General features: G+C 34.7%; 2 long non-coding RNA genes across 2 annotated transcripts in view; one reads left to right on the forward strand and one right to left on the reverse strand.

The window, feature by feature from the left end:
- The window catches only part of LOC145529435 (uncharacterized), a 286,481-nt gene that overhangs the window by 207,320 nt on the left and 55,911 nt on the right, over window positions 1-23,250 (forward strand). The gene's annotated exons all lie outside the window — the stretch shown is intronic.
- Window positions 1-23,250, reverse strand: part of LOC145529439 (uncharacterized) — a 284,079-nt gene that overhangs the window by 62,123 nt on the left and 198,706 nt on the right. Inside the window, exon 4 of the long non-coding RNA XR_014071230.1 lies at window positions 20,412-20,485. This is a non-coding gene — a long non-coding RNA (uncharacterized LOC145529439). The remainder of the gene's footprint in view (window positions 1-20,411; window positions 20,486-23,250) is intronic.

Genomic DNA, 23,250 nt, shown 5'->3' on the forward strand with positions numbered 1-23,250 from the left:
TTAACTTTGATGTTTCATATAAAAAGTCACTGTAATCTCCAAGTTCATCTGAATTTTCTCCTTATGTATACTTTTGTGCCTTAAACATTAGTGGCAAATTTTATGAAACACACAAAGTCTGTGACCAGATTTTTTTTTTTTTTGACCTTTTGCACAAATGTTCCAGCACCATTTGATGAAAAGACTATCTTTTTTCCATTGGTTTGCCTTTGCTTCTTTCTAAAAGATCAGTTTATCACATGTGTGTAGGTCTGTTTCTGGCTCTCTTTTCTGTTCCATTCATCTGTTCATGGTTTTTGTTTTTGTTTTTTTCCAATAGCAGACTATATACATCACTGTAGTCTGAAGTCAGGAAGTGTCAATCCTCCAGCTTTGAATTTCTTAAATATCATGATGGCTACTATGCCCTTTTGCTTTTGATATAAACTTTTGAATAAGTATATTGATATTCAGAAACTAACTTTCTCAGATTTGGATTAGCATTCTAGTCTTTACTCTGAGAACCTGTTATGGTCCTGGGGGTAAAACTCACAAAGGTATTCAGACTTTTTAGCTCTCAAATTAGTCTACATTAAGCCTTTGGTAATTCATTCAGTACAGCTTCAAGTGTTCCTTCTACACTAGTTTCAGCCCTGGGATTCTGCTCTCTGTAGGCAGTAATTCTCTGTATCTGCTTGTGTGCCCAGTTTTCAGGGCAACTGTTTGCCTGTGACCTTAATTATCTGATGGATTCAAAAGAGCTGTTGGTATTCACTTTGTTCAGTATATATTTTTTTTCATATTGTGACAATGGTGGTGATTGCTTCCATACTCTTTAGATATCATATTGGAAGCCAGAAGTCCCATATGACCATGTATTTTATTTTCTAGTTAAAAAAAAAAAATGTTCCTCCTGTTTGATAAAATATACCCTACAACTATTTTCTGAAAATAGAGTTTATGACAAAACTCCTCTCAGTTCATTTTTTTCTTCATTGTGTTCAGTATATTTTTATTCTCTTGGAAAATATCCAGTCTCACTATTCAGTTCATTCCTTTAATCATTTATAGTCTATTCCTAAATTATTTTTAGATGTTAAGTAGAAACATACTTAATATTACATGTTTCTTAAAAAAATTGTAATTCCTGAAATTCAACTGTTTGCTTTATAAAAATATACTATATGGAATGATTTAAATCAGAGATTTACAAGCTACAGCCCATGAGTCAGATCTGATCTACTACCTGTTTTTATAAATAGAATGTTTTGGAATACAGCCATCTTACGTCTATGGCTCTTTCCACATTAGGGCATTACATTTTAATGTTGTGACAGAAGCCAATTGTTCCCCAAAGCCTAAATTATTTACTGTCTGTTGCTTTAAGATAAAATTTGCTTATCTGTGCTATAACTAATAATAATCATTGATCCTGGAAAGTTTGCCAAAAAAATTAATTAAAATAAAAAGTACATTGTTTTTAACAGAACTGTCACTTCAAATTTTGTTATATATTATTCACATTTCTATAGAATATAATGCTTGGGCTGATTTTAAAACTATGCTAGAACAAACTAGGTGTTAAAACAAAATGTTACTAATTCAAGATAAAATATGTTATATATTTGTATATATTGCTAAATGCTCACCACAATAATTCTAGTTAACATTTATCACCATAGGGAGTTACAAGTTAATTTTTTTTTCTTGTGATAAGAACTTTTACTGTCTACTCTCTTAGCAATTTTCAGATATGAAATAAAGTATTATTAGCTATAGTCACTATGCTGTAAATTACATTCTCAAGATTTAATTATTCTGTAACTGGAAGTTTGTTTTTTTTTTTTTTTGGCCATCATAGAGTAAGTTACTAATAACAGGAAGTTTTTAAAAATGTCAGAATTCTCAAAATGTAAAGATTTTTATATAATTGTCAGAAATTCAGCTACAGTTTTTCATTTGTTTACACCTACCAAATTTGCTAAAAATGACTAATGCAGTGGTTTATAATTTATATCACAGATGCTGAATTTTTTTCTTCCACTATGGCTATTTTGCCAGATTTTGGCACAAATAAGGTTTAAAAAAGTGACTGAACTTTAATGTGACAGACGTGAAATTTTTCTTTGGATAGTGATGCGATATTAACTATAATATCAGATAGCATTTTAAACTTACCTGCCTAGCATATTCCTATTATTCATTTCAGAAGGTAATGAAAACAAGCAAAAATATGAAATTGGAGGTTTCAGAAGAAAAAGAAAAATCACATGCTCACTTAGCATTTTGGAAACATTCCCAAGAGAGATTTAATTGAAACACTGAGGTAAACTTCTTAACAGTGCACCGATATTTGTTTTAAAGTTGCATGAAAGAGAGCTTATACTATTTGACTCATTCAGCATTTGTCACACATTTTCTGGTTTCCAGTCTTAGTAGTCCACTTTGATTGATTTATGTTAGAGTGAAATTTAAAGGTCCAATTTCATTTTTTTTTTCATGTGGCTGTCCATCTTCCCCAGTAGCATTTATTGAATAGATTAGTCTCTCCTCATTGTCTTAGGAAATATAACTCATGGGATACTTTTAATCTGTGTAGTTAACTGAAATTGCAATTTACTTGATGACTTACTTATTTTTAGAAAATGGAAAATATGCAGTGTACTTCTCTGTAGTATATGTCAGCTAATAGAGCATGAGATATCTCATTTAATACACTCTAAAAGGGGTCACCCTACATATCAGCAAATTTCAGTTAATCGGTGGGAGTAAAGTACCATATAAACTGCTAATTTTTTATAAACCAATAGATTCAGATATAATTACCTAAATAGATGAATATATGTAATTACAACTTGAGGCCTTGCATGTAGCTGTTGCATTTCTGCTTTGGTAATTACCTCTTTTCACATTCTCTATTCTCCATGGGTTTTTGAGATTCTGAGTAGTGAAATAACTCTATAATTTTCTCTCCCACTTCAATCAACAACTCCAACTTAACCTCTAACCACAGTCATCTCAAACATTCAGAAGAAATGAAAAGTTGTACTGTTCATTATTTGCTTATTAGCTCTCATTATAAAATCACAGATTGTATTCAATGAATAAAAGATGGAGCAAATTAAAGGCACAGAAGAAATAAATAACAAAAAGACAACTTGAATTGCCACTTTGGCAATGTACTATGGCCAGCAATATATAGAAAAACTGGCATATTTTCAATTTGAGTGTAGAGAAAAAGAGAAGAACACTAAAGTTAAGAGGTACATCAGTTCAGGTCAGTCGCTCAGTTGTGTTTGGCTCTTTGTGACACCATGGACTGCAGCACGCAAGGCTTCCCTGTGCATCACTACTCTCGAAGCTTGCTCAAACACAAGTCTATCAAGTCGGTGATGCCATCCAAACGTCTCATCCTCTGTCATCACCTTCTCCTGCCTTCAGTCGTTCCCAGTATCAGGGTCTTTTCAAATGAGTCAGTTCTTCGCATCAGGTGGCCAATGTGTTGGAGTTTCAGCTTCAGTATCAGTCCTTCCAGTGAATATTCAGGACTGTTTTCCTTTAGGATTGACTGGTTGATCTCCTTGCAGTCCAAGGGGCTCTCAAGAGACTTCTCCAACACCATGGTTCAAAAGCATGAATTCTTTGGTGCTAAGCTTTCTTTATGGTCCAACTCTCACATCCATACATGACTACTGGAAAAACCATAGCTTTGACTACATGGACCTTTGTCGGCAAATGCCTATGCTTTTTAATATGCTGTCTAGATTTCTTCCAAGGAGAAACCATCTTTTAATGTCATGGCTGCAGTCACCATCTGCAGTGATTTTGGAGACCAAAAAAAAAAAAGTCTCTCACTGTTTCCATTATTTCCCAATTATTTAACATGAAGTGATGGGACCAGATGCCATGATCTTTGTTTTCTGAATGTTGAGCTTCAAGCCAACTTTTTCACTCTCCTCTTTCACTTTCATCAAGAGGCTCTTTATACTTCACTTTCTGATATAAGGGTGGTTTTATCTGCATATCTGAGGTTATTGATATTTCTCCCGGCAATCTTGATTCCAGCTTGTGCTTAATCCAGCCCGGCATTTTGCATGATGTACTCTGCATGTAAGTTAAATAAGCAGGGTGATAATATACAGCCTTCATGTACTCCTTTACCTATTTGGAACCAGTCTTTTGTTTCATGTCCGGTTCTAACTGTGGCTTCTTGACCTGCATACAGATTTCTCAGGAGGCAGGTAAGATGGTCTGGTATTCCCATCTCTTGAAGGATTTTCCACAGCTTATTGAGATCTACACAGTCAAAGTCTTTGGCATAGTCAATAAAGCTGAAGTAGATGTTTTTCTGGTATTGTCTTGCTCTTTCGATCATCCAATGGATGTTAGCAATTCGATCTCTGGTTCTCCTGCCTTTTTGAAATCCAGCTTGAACATCAAGAAGTTCATGGTTCATGTGCTGTTGAAGCTTGGCTTGGAGAATTTTGAGCATTACTTTACTAGCGTGTGAGATGAGTGCAATTGTATGGTAGTTTGAGTTTTCTTTGGCATTGCCTTTCTTTGGGATTGGAATGAAAACTGACCTTTTCCAGTCCTGTGGCCACTGCTGAGTTTTCCATATTTGCTGGCATACTGAGTCCAGCACATTCACAGCATCATGTTTTAGGATTTGAAATAGCTCAACTGGAATACCATCACCTCCACTAGCTTTGTTCGTAGTGATGTTTCCTAAGGCCCACATGACTTCACTTTCCAAGAGGTCTGGCTCTGGGTGAGTGATCACACTTTCGTGGTTATATAGGTCATGAAGATCTTTTCTGTATAATTCTCCTGTGTATTCTTGTCATTTCTTCTTAATATCTTCTGCTTCTGTTAGGTTTGTACCATTTCTGTCCTTTATTGAGCCCATCATTGCATGAAATGTTCTCTTGGTATCTCTAATTTTCTTGAAGAGATCTCTAGTCGTTCTTATTCTATTGTTTTCTTCTATTTCTTTGAATTGATCACTGAGGAAGGCTTTCTTATCTCTCCTTGCTATTCTTGGAACTCTGCACAGGTATATCTTTCCTTTTCTCCTTTTCCTTTCACTTCTCTTCTTTTCTTAGCTATTTGTAAGGCCACCTCAGACAACCATTTTGTCTTTTTGCATTTCTTTTTCCTGGCAATGATCTTGATCACTGCACAATGATCACACACCTTTGTCCATAGTTCTTCAGGCACTCTATTAGATCTAAGCCCTTGAATTTATTTGTCACTTCCACTGTATAATTGTAAGGGATTTGATTTAGGTCATACCTGAATGGTCTGACTTAAACAGCATATTAAAAAGCAGAGACCTTAGTTTGACAACAAAGTTCTGTCTAGTTAAGGCTATGGTTTTTCCAGCAGTCATGTATGGATGTGAGAGTTGGACTATAAAGAAAACTGAGCACCGAAGAATGATGCTTTTGAACTGTCGTGTTGGAGAAGACTCTTGAGAGTCCCTCGGACTGCAAGGAGATCCAACCAGTCCATTCTAAGGGAAATCAGTCCTGAATATTCACTGGAAGGATTGATGCTGAAGCTGAAAGTCCAATACTTTGGCCACCTGATGCGAAGATCTGACTCATTTTAAAATACCCTGATGCTGGGAACGATTGAAGGTGCGAGGAGAAGGGGACGACAGAGGATGAGATGGTTGGATGGCATCATCTATTCAATAGACATTAGTTTGAGTAAACTCTGAGAGTTGGTGATGGACAGAGAGGCCTGGCGTGCTACAGTCCATGGGGTCGCAAAGAGTCTGACATGATTGAGCGACTGAACTGATCTGAATGGTCTAGTGGTTTTCCGTACCTTATTCAATTTAAGTCTGAATTTTGCAATAAGGAGTTCATGTTCTGAGCCACAGTCAACTCCTGGTCTTGTTTTTGCTGACTGTATAGAGCTTCTCCATCTTTGGCTGCAAATATATAATCAATATGATTTCGGTATTGATCATCTGGTGATGTCCACGTGTAGAGTCTTCTCTTGTGTTGTTGGAAGGGGGTGTTTGCTATGACCAGTGCTTCTCTTGGCAAAAGTCTATTAGCCTTTGCCCTGCTTCATTGTGTACTCCAAGGCCAAATTTTCCTGTTACTCCAGGTATTTCTTGACTTTCTACTTTTGCATTCCAGTCCCCTATAATGAAAACGACATCTCTTTTGGGTGTTAGTTCTAGAAGGTCTTGTAGATCTTCACAGAACTATTCATCTTCTGCTTCTTCAGCATTACTGGTCAGGGCATAGACTTGGATTACCGTGATATTAAACGGTTTCCCTTGGAAACGAACAGAGATCATTCTGTCGTTTTTGAGATTGCATCCAAGTACTGCATTTTGGACTCTTTTGCTGACTATGATGGCTACTCCATTTCTTCTAAGGGATTCTTGCCCACAGTAGTAGATATAATGGTCATCTGAGTAAATTCACCCATTCCAGTCCATTTTAGTTCGCTGATTCCTAAAATGTCGACGTTCACTCTTGCCATCTCCTGTTTGGCCACTTCTAATTTGCCTTTATTCATGGACCTAACATTCTAGGTTCCTATGCAATATTGTTCTTTACAGCATCGGACTTTACTTCCATCACCAGTCACATCCACATCTGGGCATTATTTTTGCTTTGGCTCCATCTCTTCATTCTTTCTAGAGTTATTTCTCCACTGTTCTCAAGTAGCATATTGGGCACCTACCACCCTGGGGAATTCATACTTCAGTGTCATATCTTTTTCCCTTTTCTTACTATCCATGGGGTTCTCAAGGCAAGAATACTGAGGTGGTTTTCCATTCCCTTCTCCAGTGGACCATATTTTGTCAGAACTCTCCACCATAACCTATCGATCTTGGGTGGCTCTTCATGGCATGACTCATAGTTTCATTAAGTTAAACAAGGCTGTGGTTCCTGTGATCAGTTTGATTAGGTTTTTTTATGATTGTGGTTTTCATTCTGTCTGTATAAGAGTTATATATGCAAAGGCAAATAAGCTTGTCAGGAGCAACTTTATTAATGAAGTGACATGTGTTGACTCATTCTAGAATATCTGGAATGATACATGGCCTTTGAGTTCCCTAATTGAGTGCACTGCTCTGGAATCACCTTAAAAACTTGAAAATAAGGAAAATCCTGGATACACATTAATAAAATATTAACTAGATGTTATGTTTCTGACTTGAGGGAAAAAAATACAGTTCCAGATAAATTCACTTTGCTGACAAAAGATAAGTATGCCATTATTGGAACAGAGACATGTTTTCAGAGAGGCTGTGTTTAAATTTAAGTTTCTCAAATAAAGTGACTTTTAAGTAAAATTTTGAAAATGTCCAATACAGAGTTGAGCTTTGTACATATATAATAGGAAATAAAACGTGCATACCGCTACCGCTAAGTCGCTTCAGTCATGTCCGACTCTGTGCGACCCCGTGGACTATAGCCTACCAGGCTCCTCCGTCCATGGGATTTTCCAGGCAAGAATACTGGAGTGGGGTGCCATTTCATTCTCCAGTGCATGAAAGGGAAAAGTGAAAGTGAAGTCGCTCAGTCGCGTCCGACTCTCAGCAACCCCATGGACTGTACCCTACCAGGCTCCTCCGTCCATGGGATTTTCCAGGCAAGAGTACTGGAGTGGGGTGCCATTGCCTTCTCCAAAAATGTGCATAAGTAATGATATTTATTGAGCTGAAGTTAGTGATATGACCAGAAAAAGATTAAAAATGTGAGTATTTTAGTAAATAATTTAACAAAAGCCTTTCTTGTCTTTGGTTAAAGTTTTGATTTTATATGAGGCAGTTAAAGATCATGAGAGATATCAGCAAAGTAAGTATCTTGACATAATCAACATATCACTTCAGGAATATCATTCTTCTTTTTAGTACAGCTGGGAAATAGAATAGATACAGGATAATTATGCTTCAGAACATTAGGATAAGAATTTTAATAGACCTGGACTAGTATTGTTTATTAACTCAGAGGGATAAATTATAGAAGACACCCTGTGGCAAATGTGACATGAAAAGAAATTAATGTAGCATGATGAATGGATGCCAGTTCCTCTACATGATACTGGAGGATCTGGGTATCCTGAAAGAATCACTAAGAATTTTGCTTCTTCTGTACTCAGTGGTATAACATGATGGGTAGGAAAAACGCTGCCAGTTTCAAATGGTGAAATTTCAGGTGTCTTTAAGTGGTTATAATGTATCTACTAATATAAGCAAGCTATATTTCAAAAGAATATAGAAAAATGATTCAAAAATGCAATCCATTAACAGATGAGATATGTAAACAGCTACATTCTCCTTGTCTTTATGGCTCATGGAAATCCGCATCTTCTCTTGGAAAGCCCAGCCTTGTCTCTCATCCAGTTACTCATCATCATGGGAATTTTACTGGGATGTCAGCTGACCATTCATAGCTGCCTCTGCAGCTGATGAGAAATCTGAACCCCTGAGACCCGCCTCGGCCTAGTGCAAACGCTCATAAACTTTTGCAAAATGAGACTGCAGTAGTTAAGAGAGTGATGGCAGCATGAGGATGTTTTACCTGTAGAGCATTTAGTGTGGTCTTCTCTTCTTGGAGGGCTTCCATGATAGCTCAGTTGGTAAAGAATCCACCTGCAATGCAGGAGACCCCTGTTTGATTCCTGAATTGGGAAGATCTGCTGGAGAAGAGTTAGGCTACCCAGAAGAGAGTCCTTTCTCTTCTTGGAAAGGATGATGCCCTCTTGTCCATTTTGAACCCTTTTTTGTAACAACTCGCCTGCTAATTAAGGGGGGCTCTCTGTTGGCTTCTAAGAGAAGCATTTTTGCTATAATCTTTATAATGTAAATAACTGACAAGTCTTTAATCAAGTCCTTATTTCAATGGCATAAATAGAGCCATTGAAAGTTCAATAAGGTCTAACCCATGTCATCTATAAGAGTTTACATAAAGGTTTAAAACCAAATATTGATAGTGAAAAACAAGTAACTTTTCTTGGCATGTTTCCTTTATATAGACTTTGAAAAAGCCAACATTTATAAGTAACTATAAAAACAGCTTAAAATTTTAGATAATTCTAAATACATAAAACAATAATTGAATAATATTTATTTAAATACCAGAGTAAAAAAAAATAGTTAAAGCTTGACTTAATCAGAAGGGGAGTATTATTTTTAATTAAGATATAATTTTAAATTACACAAGGATTATTAAAATTAGTTTAATTTTTAGTCCTGCTAATTATGTAAAATATGTGAGCTTTTGTCTATTCTCTACAATGAAAATAGTATGCTTTAATCAGGAATAATGCCACACTTATTCCTGGAATAAAATATAAAAGAGATAATATATTTTTGTTTCAATAGCCTCTTCTACTTGGCTCAGCTGTTTTAAAACACATTGGATTTTATAGCTTTTTTTATTATTTAGGCTAACTAAAGTTTAATTTGCATTAACTTTATGTTCCTCTAGGAAAGAGTGGTTACTTGTGACCAAGGAATCCATTTACTACTGATTCTATCATTGATTTACTATGTGTCCCTGAGCAAGGCAATTATATTCTTTTTGACTCTATATCTTAATTTATAAGGTGCAGGTGCCACTATTATGTAGAAATGGTGGAATAAATTTTAAATTTCCAGTGAAGAAGAAACTATGGGACAGAGGGCATAATGTGATGGAAATCTTGTCAGCTGTTTTAAAATACTAACTTTAAATTGTATGCGAGCTACTTAGCCTAGCCAAATTTCCCAGCCTATATAATGGTGAAAAGTAAGTCTAGAGAATTAAAAAGGGATAATATATCTAATTCTTATTTTCCAACAAAGAAAAAATGACATTTTACATATTAATAAAGTAATGTTTCAGCAACTTTAGCTGGCTTCCACAAAGCAGTAAGGACATGATATAATGCCAATCAGAACAAAAATTGAGTTAGAAATAAATTTTATTTCCTTTTCATAACAAGCTATGAAAAAATAATACTGCTAGTCTTCAGCTTTATAGAAGATTTTCAGCATTAAATGTGATTTGAATTGTTTTGCATAAAATATCTCCCTCAATAACCATTCAGATGCCTGAAATTATAACATTAGAATGTTATTTTCTTTACAGATATGAAAATTTTACTCAATAGTATGAAAAAACTTCCCCTAATCAGACATCTGAAATCCTGAATTAAATATAACAAACATTTTCTAGGTGACCTATAATAATAAGTTTAAGCAAATGACCAGGAGGAGGATAGAATCTAGAATGGAAATTTCACCTGAAATAATAGCTCCCATGGAAACTGTACAGTGTTGAGAGAGGGGTTTGAAAGTTGGCAAGAAATAGAATGTAAGCCATGATACAAGAAAGAAGACTCAATTTATGTAGAAGTTTGATCAAGATTAAAAATAGAATAAAGCCAAAAAGAGACAAGGCTACTGAGAGAGAAGAAAAGAGAATAGGAGAGAAGAGAAGAGGGGAAAAAAAAGAGAAATTTGCTTCACTTAGGATTTGGCTAGCAAGTAATACTTTTCTCCAATCTTACAGTAAGAAATCTTCCCTCCTAATATTCCATGGTCATTAAAACACATATTATAAAATCTGTATGATCTATTAATGTAACAATATTTTACCTCTCTGTACCAAATTTTACCTGCTGTATCTAATCTAAAAAAAAAAAAGCTTAAAGCAAGAGTCTAAAACAAGATATTATATTCCACATTTATTACAGTGGATCTACCATTATCAAAGCATGACTTTTAATTACCAGGTCTACTTTTTCTTAAAAAGAGTGAAAGAGAGGAGCCTATCCTTATGTTACAAGAGATTCACCTGTAAATAAAAGAGAGAAATATATTTGTATTTCACCAGCTAGAATTCAGATACAGGGTAAAAAATAAACCACAAGGAGACATGCGAAATATTTTATCTGGCTAAAAATCAGGTGTATTGGTTTTCTTAATTACAGTTTTTTAGTTGTTTATTGTAATAAGAATTTCACACAAACTATTGAAAATAAGCTTAAATTATTTTATATACTTCCTTTATCTTAAAAATATCATTGTATTTGTAACAAAAAGTATCCTTATGAGTTTAAAATATTTGAACATGAATATGACTAAATCTGTTGGCATCTTGGACAACAATTTTGTGGGTATACATTCAAGACATCTTGGCATTTTCTGGGCAAATTTGATTTGATTAGTTAAATAAGCCTTTTTTAACATTTGAGACAAGTATAATAATTTTCCATTTGGCCAACTTAGGGGATCAAGAGAGCAAACTAAAATGCAAGCAAATGGTTCTTAAAAGGAACCAAAAGGTTCTTAAAAGGACAGGTACAGTTTCTATTGTCCTTTGAACATGCATTCACTAAATTCAAATGTACTCTAATTCTTATTTCCTTTGATGTAATCATTTCTTTGACATAACTCTGTTACTCAAAATTAATTTAGTGATAGAAATGCCCTTAAAATTGTCCTTGAAACATGCAACCATTCCTTAAGAATTTAAAGACACTAAGAAAATAAATTGTAGAAATAGGGAACCAGTAGAGACTGTATGGGAACCTACAGACTGTATGAGAACTTACTTGAAAGAGTATCATTGTTTTCAGATAACTTTTTGGTAGACTTCATAGCTTTTATATTATTAACGCAAAGTTAAATTCATTACTGTTTCTCCTCAAAAATTGTTAAAATGACCCATAACAAATGTTAGTGAAGACACAGAGAAAATGGAGTTCTTGTGTACTGTGGGCGACATTGTAAGTTGGTGCAGCCACTGTGGAAACAGTCTGGAGTTTCTTCAAAAAACAACAACAACAAAAAATGCACTACCATATGATCCAGAAATTCTATTGCCGGCTGTGTATCTGAAGAAAACAAAACTAATTTGAAAAGACGTGTACCCTATATTCATGGCATCATTACTTACAATAGGTAAGATATGGAAGCAACCTAAGAGTGCACCAACAGTTTAATGGATAAAAGATGTTAGATAGATAGATAGGTAGATAAAGATAGATATCTTTCTCATATATATAGATCTGTATAGAGATGCAGATATCTCCTCAAAATGAAGCACAACTAAACTGAGACTATTTTACATTTTGGCAGTCTGAAAGTGATGGAAAAATGTATTTGAATATTTAGTAGAATTAACAGCAATTAGTGTGATTAGAAGCATTAATGAGTCCTTAATCTTTGAAATTTGGGTTGCTTTCTTACAAATAATATTACTGTGCTCTAGTTAAAAAGTTGTCTTAAAACTCAACATTCAGAAAACTAAGATTGTGGCATCCAGTCCCATCACTTCATGGCAAATAGATGGGGAAAAAGTGGAAACAGTGGCTGACTATATTTTTCTGGGCTCCAAAAGCACTGCAGATGGTAATTGCAGCCATGAAATTAAAAGACACTTACTCTTTGGAAGGAAAGTCATGACCAACCTAGGCAGCATATTAAAAAGCAGAGACATTACTTTGCCAACAAAGGTCCATCTAGTCAAGTCTATGGTTTCTCCAGTAGTCATGTATGGATGTGAGAGTTGGACTATAAAGAAAGCTGAGCGCAGAATTGACACTTTTGAACTGTGGTGTTGGAGAAGACTCTTGAGAGTCCCTTGGACTGCAAGGAGATCCAACCAGTCCATCCTAAAGGAGATCAGTCCTAGGTGTTCATTGGAAGGATTGATGTTGAAGCTGAGACTCCAATACTTTGGCCACCTGATGCGAAGAGCTGACTCATTTGAAAAGACACTGATGCTGGGAAAGATTGAGGGCAGGAGGGGAAGTAGATGACAGAGGATGAGATGGTTAGATGGTGTCACTGACTCAATGGACATGAGTTTGGGTAAACTCTGGGAGTTGGTGATGGACAGGGAGGCCTGGCGTGCTGTGGTTCATGCGGTCGCAAAGAATTGGACACGACTCAGCGACTGAACTGAATGACTGATTGATTGATTAAGGATACCAGGCTTTCTTTGGCATCCTTTGACTATAAGGAGTTGTTGGGATTCACAACACTAATTACTATTTTTGTTAGTTTTTGAATAAAGAGTTTAAGAATCAGAGAAGTGAAGTGGTATGTCTAAGATGGTACAACATTTGAATATCACAGCTAATTCCTAACCAGAAAATGCAGTAAGGTTGTGATTTGTAATCTTAGGCTAGTGACTTAGTAATAAAAGCTATGATATATCTTTAAAATATTTTAAAAGTATAATTGTATATAATAGTGATAATATAACGATTAAATTGTGAAATCCATCATATAAAATGAAACAAGGAGGCTAAATATAAGAAGAAGTAAGGTCCAGTGACTACGGTAAGAAACATGATCTTTTAGGAAATTTTCAACTATGAGTAATAAGTATGTTGTTTTTTGTTTAACTTACACACTTTTCTTTGAACAAAATAATTGGATTGTTAGGTGCCAAAGACTCAGAATTACTCTCTTCATGGAGCATTTACCCTCCAAATGAAAATAAGTTATCTTTTTGAAGAAAATGCAACAAAAGTTTTAAATAAATGAGTCAAATATCATTTTGTTAATTAAACATGTCCTTCATTAACTGAGATAAAGGAAACTCAGCTAGTTAACTGTTTTAGCTTTGTATATCTTTAGCTTGTTATAGGCTACCTCAGCCAGCTCTCTGTATCTGGATTCCACATCCTCAGATTCAACCAACCACAGATGTATTCATGGTTGGTTGCATCTACAGACAGAGAACCCACAGATAGAGAAAGGCCCAATGAACTAAGCCATTTTACGTAAAGGACTTGAGTATTGGAGGTTTTGGGTTGCCCAGAGGGTTGCAGATTCTAAGGGATCCCTCTTAATAATTTCAAAATTGATAGCTAAGGGAAGACCTCTCTGTAGTCTCTTTATTTGGAGACCAATTGTTTTGTCTGATAAGTCACAAATTTGTTCTGATTTTGTTTGTTTAATCTCCACTATTCCTTTAAAGTGTTCAGCCATATGTTTTAAAAGTCAATTTCCAATTCCGTTTTTTCTTTCTGTATATCTATTTTAAAGAGAAGCTTCCTTTGTAAGTGTAGGAGTTCACTCAGTATTTAAAAAAAAAATTTTTTCTCTAAAGTCAAATTTCAGTCATTTATTGCCTCTTCTATATTTCCTTTTGGAGAAGGAAATGGCAACCCACTCCAATGTTCTTGCCTGGAGAATCCCAGGGATGCTGGAGCCTGGTGGGCTGCCGTCTATGGGGTCGCACAGAGTCAGACACGACTGAAGCGACTTAACAGCAGCAGCAGCAGCTATATTTCCTTTACATGTTAAAATCTCTGCTCCATGTACCGTTAATGGAAAGGTTTCTGAAACAGCATTACATAGTACATATCATACTTTTCAAGAACATTTATTTGAATTATGAACAGCTATGCTATTTAAAATCTTGTACTGGCTTTTTGCACTCAGCTGCTTTTAACAACATTTCCCTCTCAGGCACTAACAATTAAGTGAGCTATTTGATTAAATAAGCATTAACAAAATCCTTAATTCAAAAGGAAATTTCTGTCTATCTTCCTGAAGTTTAAGAAAATCTTTAATCGTGGACCTTGACTTGGCTATAGGCCAAGGTTTAAATGCAGCTTATATAGATCCAACATTTAGTCCAGAATTCCTAATGAAATATGTGCAGTAAGACTGTCCTTCCCCTTAGAACAAAAACTAATGGATGCATGGCTCATTTACAGAGATATAGAGAAGGACAGGAAAAAAAAAGAGATTTATGTGGCTGGTAGAACGAAAAAAAAAAAAAAAGACTGAGGCAGGCAGAATTTAAAATGTGTAAGTTTAAATTGGTTTTAGTGTGAATTATTTTATTTGGACATCATACAGAGTAATGAAGAGAGGATATTTTGAGACCTCAAAACATAGATCACAGGAAGTTGATCAGATTGTTTATTTCATTTTACTTTCTCTCCTTTCTAAAGTTGTTAAATGATGTTTTTAACATGGCAAAAAAACTCCCATATTGTCATCCTATTTAATTTTTAGTAATGCTTTGTCAGTAACATTAAGGTAAGTAAAGAAGCTAAGCTTTTATTGAGAGTATATTTAGGAAAACAATTTTGCCTCTAGGTATGAAAGATTTCAGCTTTCTTATAGATGAAACCATGACACAAAGGATGGAAGCCACTACAGTTCTAACATGTATACTTATAAAAGGGGTTTCCATTTCCCAGCTAAGCAGAGGCAAGAATCAATATTAGAATTAATTTCTCAACTATCGTTGATCTCAGAATTTAGACTAAGCAAAATGACCCAGATGTGATTTCTCAAGTGAGAGAATACTCTGGAATTTCTGTAGAGGAATCCAAGGCAAAGTTTAAGCAGTTGTCTATGTGTGAATTAGCAGATACAATTAAAATATTGGGGTTTTGTGCTGACTTAGATATGAGACTTATCAGATCTATGCGTTTATCCATTCTTATGAAGAACTTCCTCAAAAACTCAACAGAGACAAGATAATTAAATGCTAAACCAAATAAAGGAGATGAGATTTTGTACAATTAGACAAATAAAAAAGAAGCATCAACTGTCACAAACAAGATTATCCTAGGAATAAATAGTATAATGTAAAATTATATATAATATAAAATGTGGTATCTTAGATGGGATATGGAAACAAAATATATATTAGGTAAGAAGAACATTTGAGTAAATTATAGAAATAATTATTAATAATGTATCAATATATAAAAACACCTACTTCTGCTTCATTTTCTACACTAAAGCTTTTGACTGTGTGATCAAAACAAACTGTGGAAAATTCTTAAAGAGATGGGAATACCAGACCACTTTACCTATCTCCTGAGAAACCTGTATGCAGATTAAGAAGCAACAGTTAGAACCAGACATGGTACAATGAACTGGTTCAAAACTGGGAAAGGAGTATACATCAAGGCTGTATATTGTCACCATGATTATTTAACTTACATGCAGAGTACATCATGGGAAATGCTGGGCTGGATGACTCCCAAGCTAGAATCAAGATTGCCAAGAGGAATATCAACAGCCTCAGATATGCAGATGATACCATCCTAAGGACAGAAAGCTAAGAGGAACTAATGAGTCTCTTGATGAGGGTGAAAGAGGAGGATGAAAAAGCTGGCCTAAAACTCAGCATTCAAAAAACAAAGATCATGGAATCCAGTCCCATCACTTCATGGCAAGCAGAAAAAGTGGAAGCAGTGACATATTTTATTTTCTTGGGCTCCAAAATCACTGCATATGGTGACTGAAGCTTTGAAATTAAAAGATGTTTGTTCCTTGGAAGGAAAGCTATGGCAAACCTAGACAACGTATTGAAAAGACATCACTTTGTAGACAGAGGTCCGTAAAGTCAAAGCTATGGTTTTTCCAGTAGCCATGTATGGATGTGAGAGTTGGACCATAATGAAGACTGAGCTCCAAAGAATTGATGCTTTTGTATAGTGGACAGGAGAAGACTCTTGAGAGTCCCTTGGACTGCAAGAAGATCAAACCAGTCAACCCTAAAGGAAATCAACCCTGAATATTTATTGAAGGACTGGTGCTGAAGCTGAAGCTACAATAATCTGACCACCTAATGTGAAAAGCCAACACACTGGAAAAGATTTTAATGCTGGGAGAGAATGAGGGCAGGAGGAGAAGGGGGCGACAGAAGATGAGATGTTTGGATAGCATTGCCAACTAAATGGACATGAGTTTGAACAAACTCTGGGAGATGGTGAAGGACAGGGAAACCTGGAGTGCTGCAGTAGGGTCACAAAGAGTCAGACATGACTAAGCAACTCAACAATGACAATATATTCATTAATTGTAACAATTATGCCATACTAATATAAGATGCTGCTAACAAGGAAACTTAGTGTGGAGTATGTGAGAATTCTTTGTACTAACTTTACTTTTTTTTTTTTTTGAATCTAAAACTCTCGTGAAATAAAGTATAAGAAAAACAAGGATAAAGAAATCAATGAAAGAATAAACAGATTAATACCAAGACTATTTACAGATCGTGCTCTCTGATCTAGGGATCTAATTACATTATAGAAAGACTTATTTGGTTGTAAATTATAGGATAACAGTATAAATTAAGAAACAAAATCTTACTGAAACAAATCAAAGTTCATGTTGTTGAAAAGACTCATTGGCACCAAATCTGAAGGACTATTGGGACATGAAAGAACTTCTGTGCACCTTTTTTTCTTTAGAAGAAAATTGCAAAAAGATGGTCTTCAAAACAAAACAACATATTAGTGAAGCCTTTTATTGTTCATGCTCTAATATCTGAAACAAGCAAAATGTATGTTTGATTATAAAGGGAAAAAGCTGTGCTTGTATGTTCCAGTCTTTGAGCACATCAAAAATGCTGATCTTCTATAGGGCTTGGAGAAGCATGAATGAAGTTCAAGGATTGGCAGACTTTCAGAAATGAAAGTGTTTAGGAATGGTTGACCTTTATCTGTAGAAGTATATTTAATGGATTGTTGGTGTTGCTTATTGGCTGACTTACAGAAGTGCTCATTGAAGTGAACTGTCATTGATTTATGAAATGAATATAAACTACTTTCAGTAGTTATATTTTATCTTGGCAAGGGAAAATACTTATTTTCCAAGAACAGTAGGAACTTTTATTATCACATCAAATAGAATATAGATATTTCATTGTTCAACATTTTTATTTGATAACCAATGTGCTAGCTTCTATAATGCTATCTGACATGTTTTAAATCCTGTGTGCTATCTGTTAGTGCCAAAGCTCTTTCAATATATATCTCCTGATTCAGTCAGGAGGTGTATAAAAGAACTGTATAATACTTAATAGTGTTTTCTTCTAATTTTTATTGTGCTTTCTCCTACTTCAAAGGAAGGTAGAAATCTACCAAGAGTGTCTCAGATAATCATGACCCAAATGGAAATAAAGTTGCATTTATTTCTATTCTGCTATAACCATAGGTTCCAACAAGGTAATCAATCGAGTTTACAAGCAAACTTCTGCCTTTGAAAAATGTTTCTTGTTATACTTAAAGGCACTATGAAGTGATAATAACATTAAAGAATTATAACACCCATTTTTAAATTTTTAATATGTTTCACATTCTGTGGAAACCATACAACACAATTAATAATAATCCTATGAGATAAATACAAAATGGAATAATATGACTAGCAAGTCTTTTCTGTAAAAGGATACTAAATGGGAAATGGGTGTCTCATTTTAGGAGTTTTAATTTAAGTGAAATTGTGAGACAAATCACTTTTAGTTAAATATTCTTTAATTTATACCATATTGTAAATCCCTTTCACAATGTGTATAAGGATGTAAAAAGTAAAGACTATTTAAACCCATGTCATTAAGCCAGTAATCAATACAGTTACTAATTTGAATGATAGATTATGAATAAGATTAAATTTTAAGACGTTTTGCATTAGGCAATGGGTAGGAAATTTTTTGCAGGTCAATATTCTCATAGAGAATAATCCAAAAAGTTGGACATAACACAGATATATTGTTTGTTAAGATTTAGAAAGGTCAAAAGCAATAAGAGCCAGTATCTGGAAAGAGAGGAGTGTAAAAAAAAACAACAAAACTTAATTTGGTATATAAAGCTTCTTTTCCTCTCAATTGCAGATCCCAGCAGAAAAATTATTAACCAAGAGGATGAGTAAGTGATTAGAGCTTTCATCTGTGGCATTAATTTGGAGGGCTTAGGTAAATACACCAGGCTTTTAGAAGTGACCTTAGGAGCCATACCCTATGAGTAGTAGGGATATGGAAATAGACCACCCCCCATAATAACTGAATCCAGAGTCAAACCATCTTAATACCTGAGTCCATTAAGAATATCTGCCTTAATTCTAGCTGCATCCTGAAATTAAAAACACTTGTGAAAATTAGGATCATCTAGAATTTTACATTATTTTGAATTTTTCTTTCCTGTGGTCTGGAATTCTGTTTTTTATAAGAAAATAATCGATTGGAAAATAAGAATTTTAAAAAGGGAAAAAGCAAAATAGAACAAATTCATAATAATTCTAAATATTGGTGTTGCCAGTCATGAAAGTTAATTACAATTAATATGATAAGAAATTAACCAACACAATAGAGATTATAACAAATAATTGAAAAATATATAATAGAAATAAATAAATTGTATAACTGAAAATTGTGGTGGTGGTTTAGTTAGTTGATAAGTAGTGTCTGACTCTTGTGACCCCATGGACTGTAGCCTACCAGGCTCCTCTGTCCCTGGGATTTCCCAAGCAAGAATACTGGAGTGGGTTGCCATTTACTTCTCTAGGGGATCCTCCTTATTCTGGAATCAAACCTGTGTCTTCTGAATTTCAGGTGAATGCTTTACCACTGAGCCATTAGGGAAGCCCATAAATGAAAATACAAATGATTACATTAACAACCGAGTGAATGGCTTTAATGACAGATGGTGCACAATTGAAGAACTAATTGGTGAAGTGGCATATTTCAAATATATAATTTTAAGAAGAATTATCAGGATAACAAGCCCAAAAGCGGCAAATGATGGAAAATATAGAAAATAATAAGAAATCAAGCAAAACATTTTGAAATAGTGAATACATCTGTGGTTTAAATGTCAGAGGATGGTAGAAATAACAAGGCAGAAAATACATCTGAAGAGATAGTGGCTGATAATATTCCAGGAGAAACCACAATAAGTTATAGTTTAAACTACCACTAAGAAATCCAAGAGAGAAAAAAAAAAATGAAGAAAAGCATGACTAAGCACTAAGTAGGAAAAACTGCGGTAAAGACTAAAATACATTCTAGGTAGTAGTCAAAAGTAGAAAAGAAAAAATTACTTATTTTTTATAACTACTTTCCCAACTGAAAATGGCAGCCTACTTTGCAATAGAATAAAATGAAATACAGAAGATAATGAAATTGTATCTTCAAATATATTTCTATAACTAACATCAAATTCCGTACTGAGTAGAATATACTTTAAGGTTAAGTAATGATTAAGTAAAGAAACCAACAATAAAAACATCATCATCAACATAAGCCCCACAACACTTGAGATAATAAGCAACAACCAATACAATCTAGGAAATAATAAAGTAATCATTTGATTGGAATGAAAATGATCAGTGGTGAAGCTTTAAGATGAAGGGGAAAGTGAAGAGCAATAATAACAATAAATATGTAGGAACCTCTAAGTGAATATTTATGGAAAAATCAATTTTTATAATACATGATACATTTATATATAATAAAACAATGCTGAGTTGAATTTCCACTGCAACTTTAACAATAATCATAAAACAACATATATACAAAATATATAGAAAAATAATAATTTTAAAAATATTCCAAAATAAACGAGTGGAGAGAAGAACTTAAGGAACATATAATCATGAAACAAAGAGAATACAAAGTATAAAAGCACAGAATTATATAAATTACCTTAATAATCTGAATGATTTTCCACTACAATGGTTCCATGGAGTTCAAACCCATCAATGTTGTTCAAGGGTCAACTGTAATAAAAGCATTGGTAATTGAATCCTCAATTATAAAGGTGAATTTAAATATAGCAATGCAGAATCGGGAGAAATAAATCAGGAAAGATACATGATATCATACAGCGCTGAGAGTATATAAGAAGCAAATACATTTTGTTATTTAGAGAACTAAGAAACTGAGAATAGTATGCATTACTTTGAAGTGCATATGAAACAGTGAAATTCATTTTTTCTGATTAATTTTATGAAGAGACAATGCATAAAATAGACTGCAATCTCTAAAATGAACTGTTAATCTGGGTTTTTAACAACTGCTTATGCCAATGAAACTACCAAATTAACCAAGACATAGAGAATTTCCATCACCTGCAAAGATGCTTTTTTAAGGCACAGTCTCCTGTCTAAATGGATTCCAGGTGATCACCAATTTACTTCCTTGATTCTACATATCAGTTTACTTTTTATACAATTACTAGAGTACAGGAAAAAAAAAAAAAGTCCTCTCTATCCTTTTCTACATAGCATAGCAGTGAACAACAATCATGGAAATACCTACTGGGACATGAGTCCAGGAGAGGAACCAGGACATTCATGTCAGCAAGCATGACAAAACAGTAAATGTATTCTTAAATATTTGTCACATATGTACATATATATGTATATATACACACATGAATCCTAAAGATGATGCTATTAAAGTGCTGCGCTCAATATGTCAGCAAATTTGGAAAACTCCTCAGTGGCCACAGGACTAGAAAGGTCAGTTTTCATTCTAATCCCAAAGAAAGATAATGCTAAAGAATGTACAAAATACCATACAGTTGTGCTCATTTCACATGCTAGCATGGTAATGCTCAAAATCCTTCAAGCTAGGTTTCAGCAGTGCGTGAACCAAGAACTTCCAGATGTACAAACTGTATTTAGAAAAGGCAGAGGAACCAGAGATCAAATTGCTAACATCCTTTGGATCATAGAAAAAGCAAGAGAACTCCAGAAAAACAGCTGCTTCATTGACTACTTGAAAGCCTTTGTGTGGATAACAACAAACTGTGGAAAATTCTTAAAGAGATGGGAATACCAGACCACCTTACCTGCCTCCTGAGAATCATGCATGCAGGTCAAGAAGCAACAGTTAGAACCTGACATGGAACAACAGACTGGTTCAAAATTGGGAAAGGAATATACACCAAGGCTGTATATTGTCACCCTGCTTATTTACATTTTATGCAGAGTATATCATGTATATCATGTGAAATGAGATCTGGATGAATCACAGGCTGGAATCAAGATTGCCAGGAGAAATAGCAACAACCTCAGATATGCAGATGATACCACTCTAATGGCAAAAAGTGAAGAAGAACTAAAGAGCTTCTGATGAGGGTGAAAGAGCAGAGTGAAAAAGGTGGCTTAAAAGTCAACATTCAGAAAACTAAGATCATGACATCCAGTCCCATCACTTCATGGCAGATAGATGGGGGAAAACTGGAAACAGTGACAAATTTTATTTTCTTGGGTTCCAAAATCACTGCAGATGGTGACTACAGCCATTAAATTAAGATACTTGCTCCTTGGAAGAAAAGCTATGACAAACCTAGAAAGCATATTAAAAAGCAGAAATATCATTTTGCCAACAAAGATCTGTATGATCAAAGCTATGGTTTTTCCAGTAGTCATGTACAGATCTGAAAGAAAGCTGAGGGCCAAAGAATTAGTGCTTTTGAATTGTGGTGCTATAAAAGACTCTTGAGAGTCCCTTGGACAGCAAGGAGATCAAATCATTCAATCCTGAAGGAAATCAACCCTGAATATTCACTGGAAGGGCTGATGCTATAGCTGAAGCTCCAATACTTTGCAAAAAGTTGACTCATTGAAACACACTCTGATGCTGGGAAAGATTGAAGGCAAAAGAAAAAGAGGGTGGCGGAGATGGTTAGATAGCATCACTGACTTAATGAACATGAACTTGAGCACACTCTTGGAGATAGTGAAGGACAGGGAAGCCCAGCATGTTGCAGTCCATGGGGTTGCTAAGAGTTGGACAGAACTTAGGAACTGAACAACACCATGTTTGCTTGTGATCCTTTAAATGTCAGATACACAACAGTATTTTTAGAAGCACAATGATGTGCCTCCAAGATCCTTTGTCCTTAAGCAACATTCATTTGTAGAGTTCCATCAAAAGTTTATCATGGTAACCTAAGATATTTAGATACTGAAAAGGAAATGTTCTAAAACAAATATAGATAATTTGAATTTCTCACATAGGTCAACAATTTTTTTCTGTAAAGGAAACTATATATTTTAGCCTTCACAGATCATACAGTCTCTATTTCAACTACTTAGATTTGTTTTTGTAATTCAAAAGGAGCCATAGACAACACATATAAGATCAGCAAAACCTTATATACTAAAAACGGCAGCTGGCAGGAATTGGCCTGAAGGCCACGGTTTGCTAGTCCCTGATATAGTCAATTTAAAATCACTCAAGTATATCAAACTAACTCAAATAAAATTAGAGTGGCTAGCAATTATAAAGTTACGCAAAAAATCTAAAGTCACTATGACTGATCTCTTGTTTGGAGTGTAAGTGACTTAGAGGTTGTCTTCTCTTTTAGTTTCAATTATAGGCTGTCCCCATTTTGCTATTCTAAATAAAGGTGGGATACATATGTTTGTAACTAGGAGTCCATCACTCTCTGGAGTAGGAAACAGCAACGCACTCCAGTATTCTTGCCTGGATAATCACATGGACAGAGGAGCCTGATGGGCTACAGCAGATG

The sequence above is a fragment of the Giraffa tippelskirchi genome, chromosome 12 (assembly GCF_054371585.1).
Source record: "Giraffa tippelskirchi isolate mGirTip1 chromosome 12, T2T-mGirTip1v1.2.pri, whole genome shotgun sequence".
In the NCBI taxonomy this organism is placed as follows: domain Eukaryota; kingdom Metazoa; phylum Chordata; class Mammalia; order Artiodactyla; family Giraffidae; genus Giraffa; species Giraffa tippelskirchi.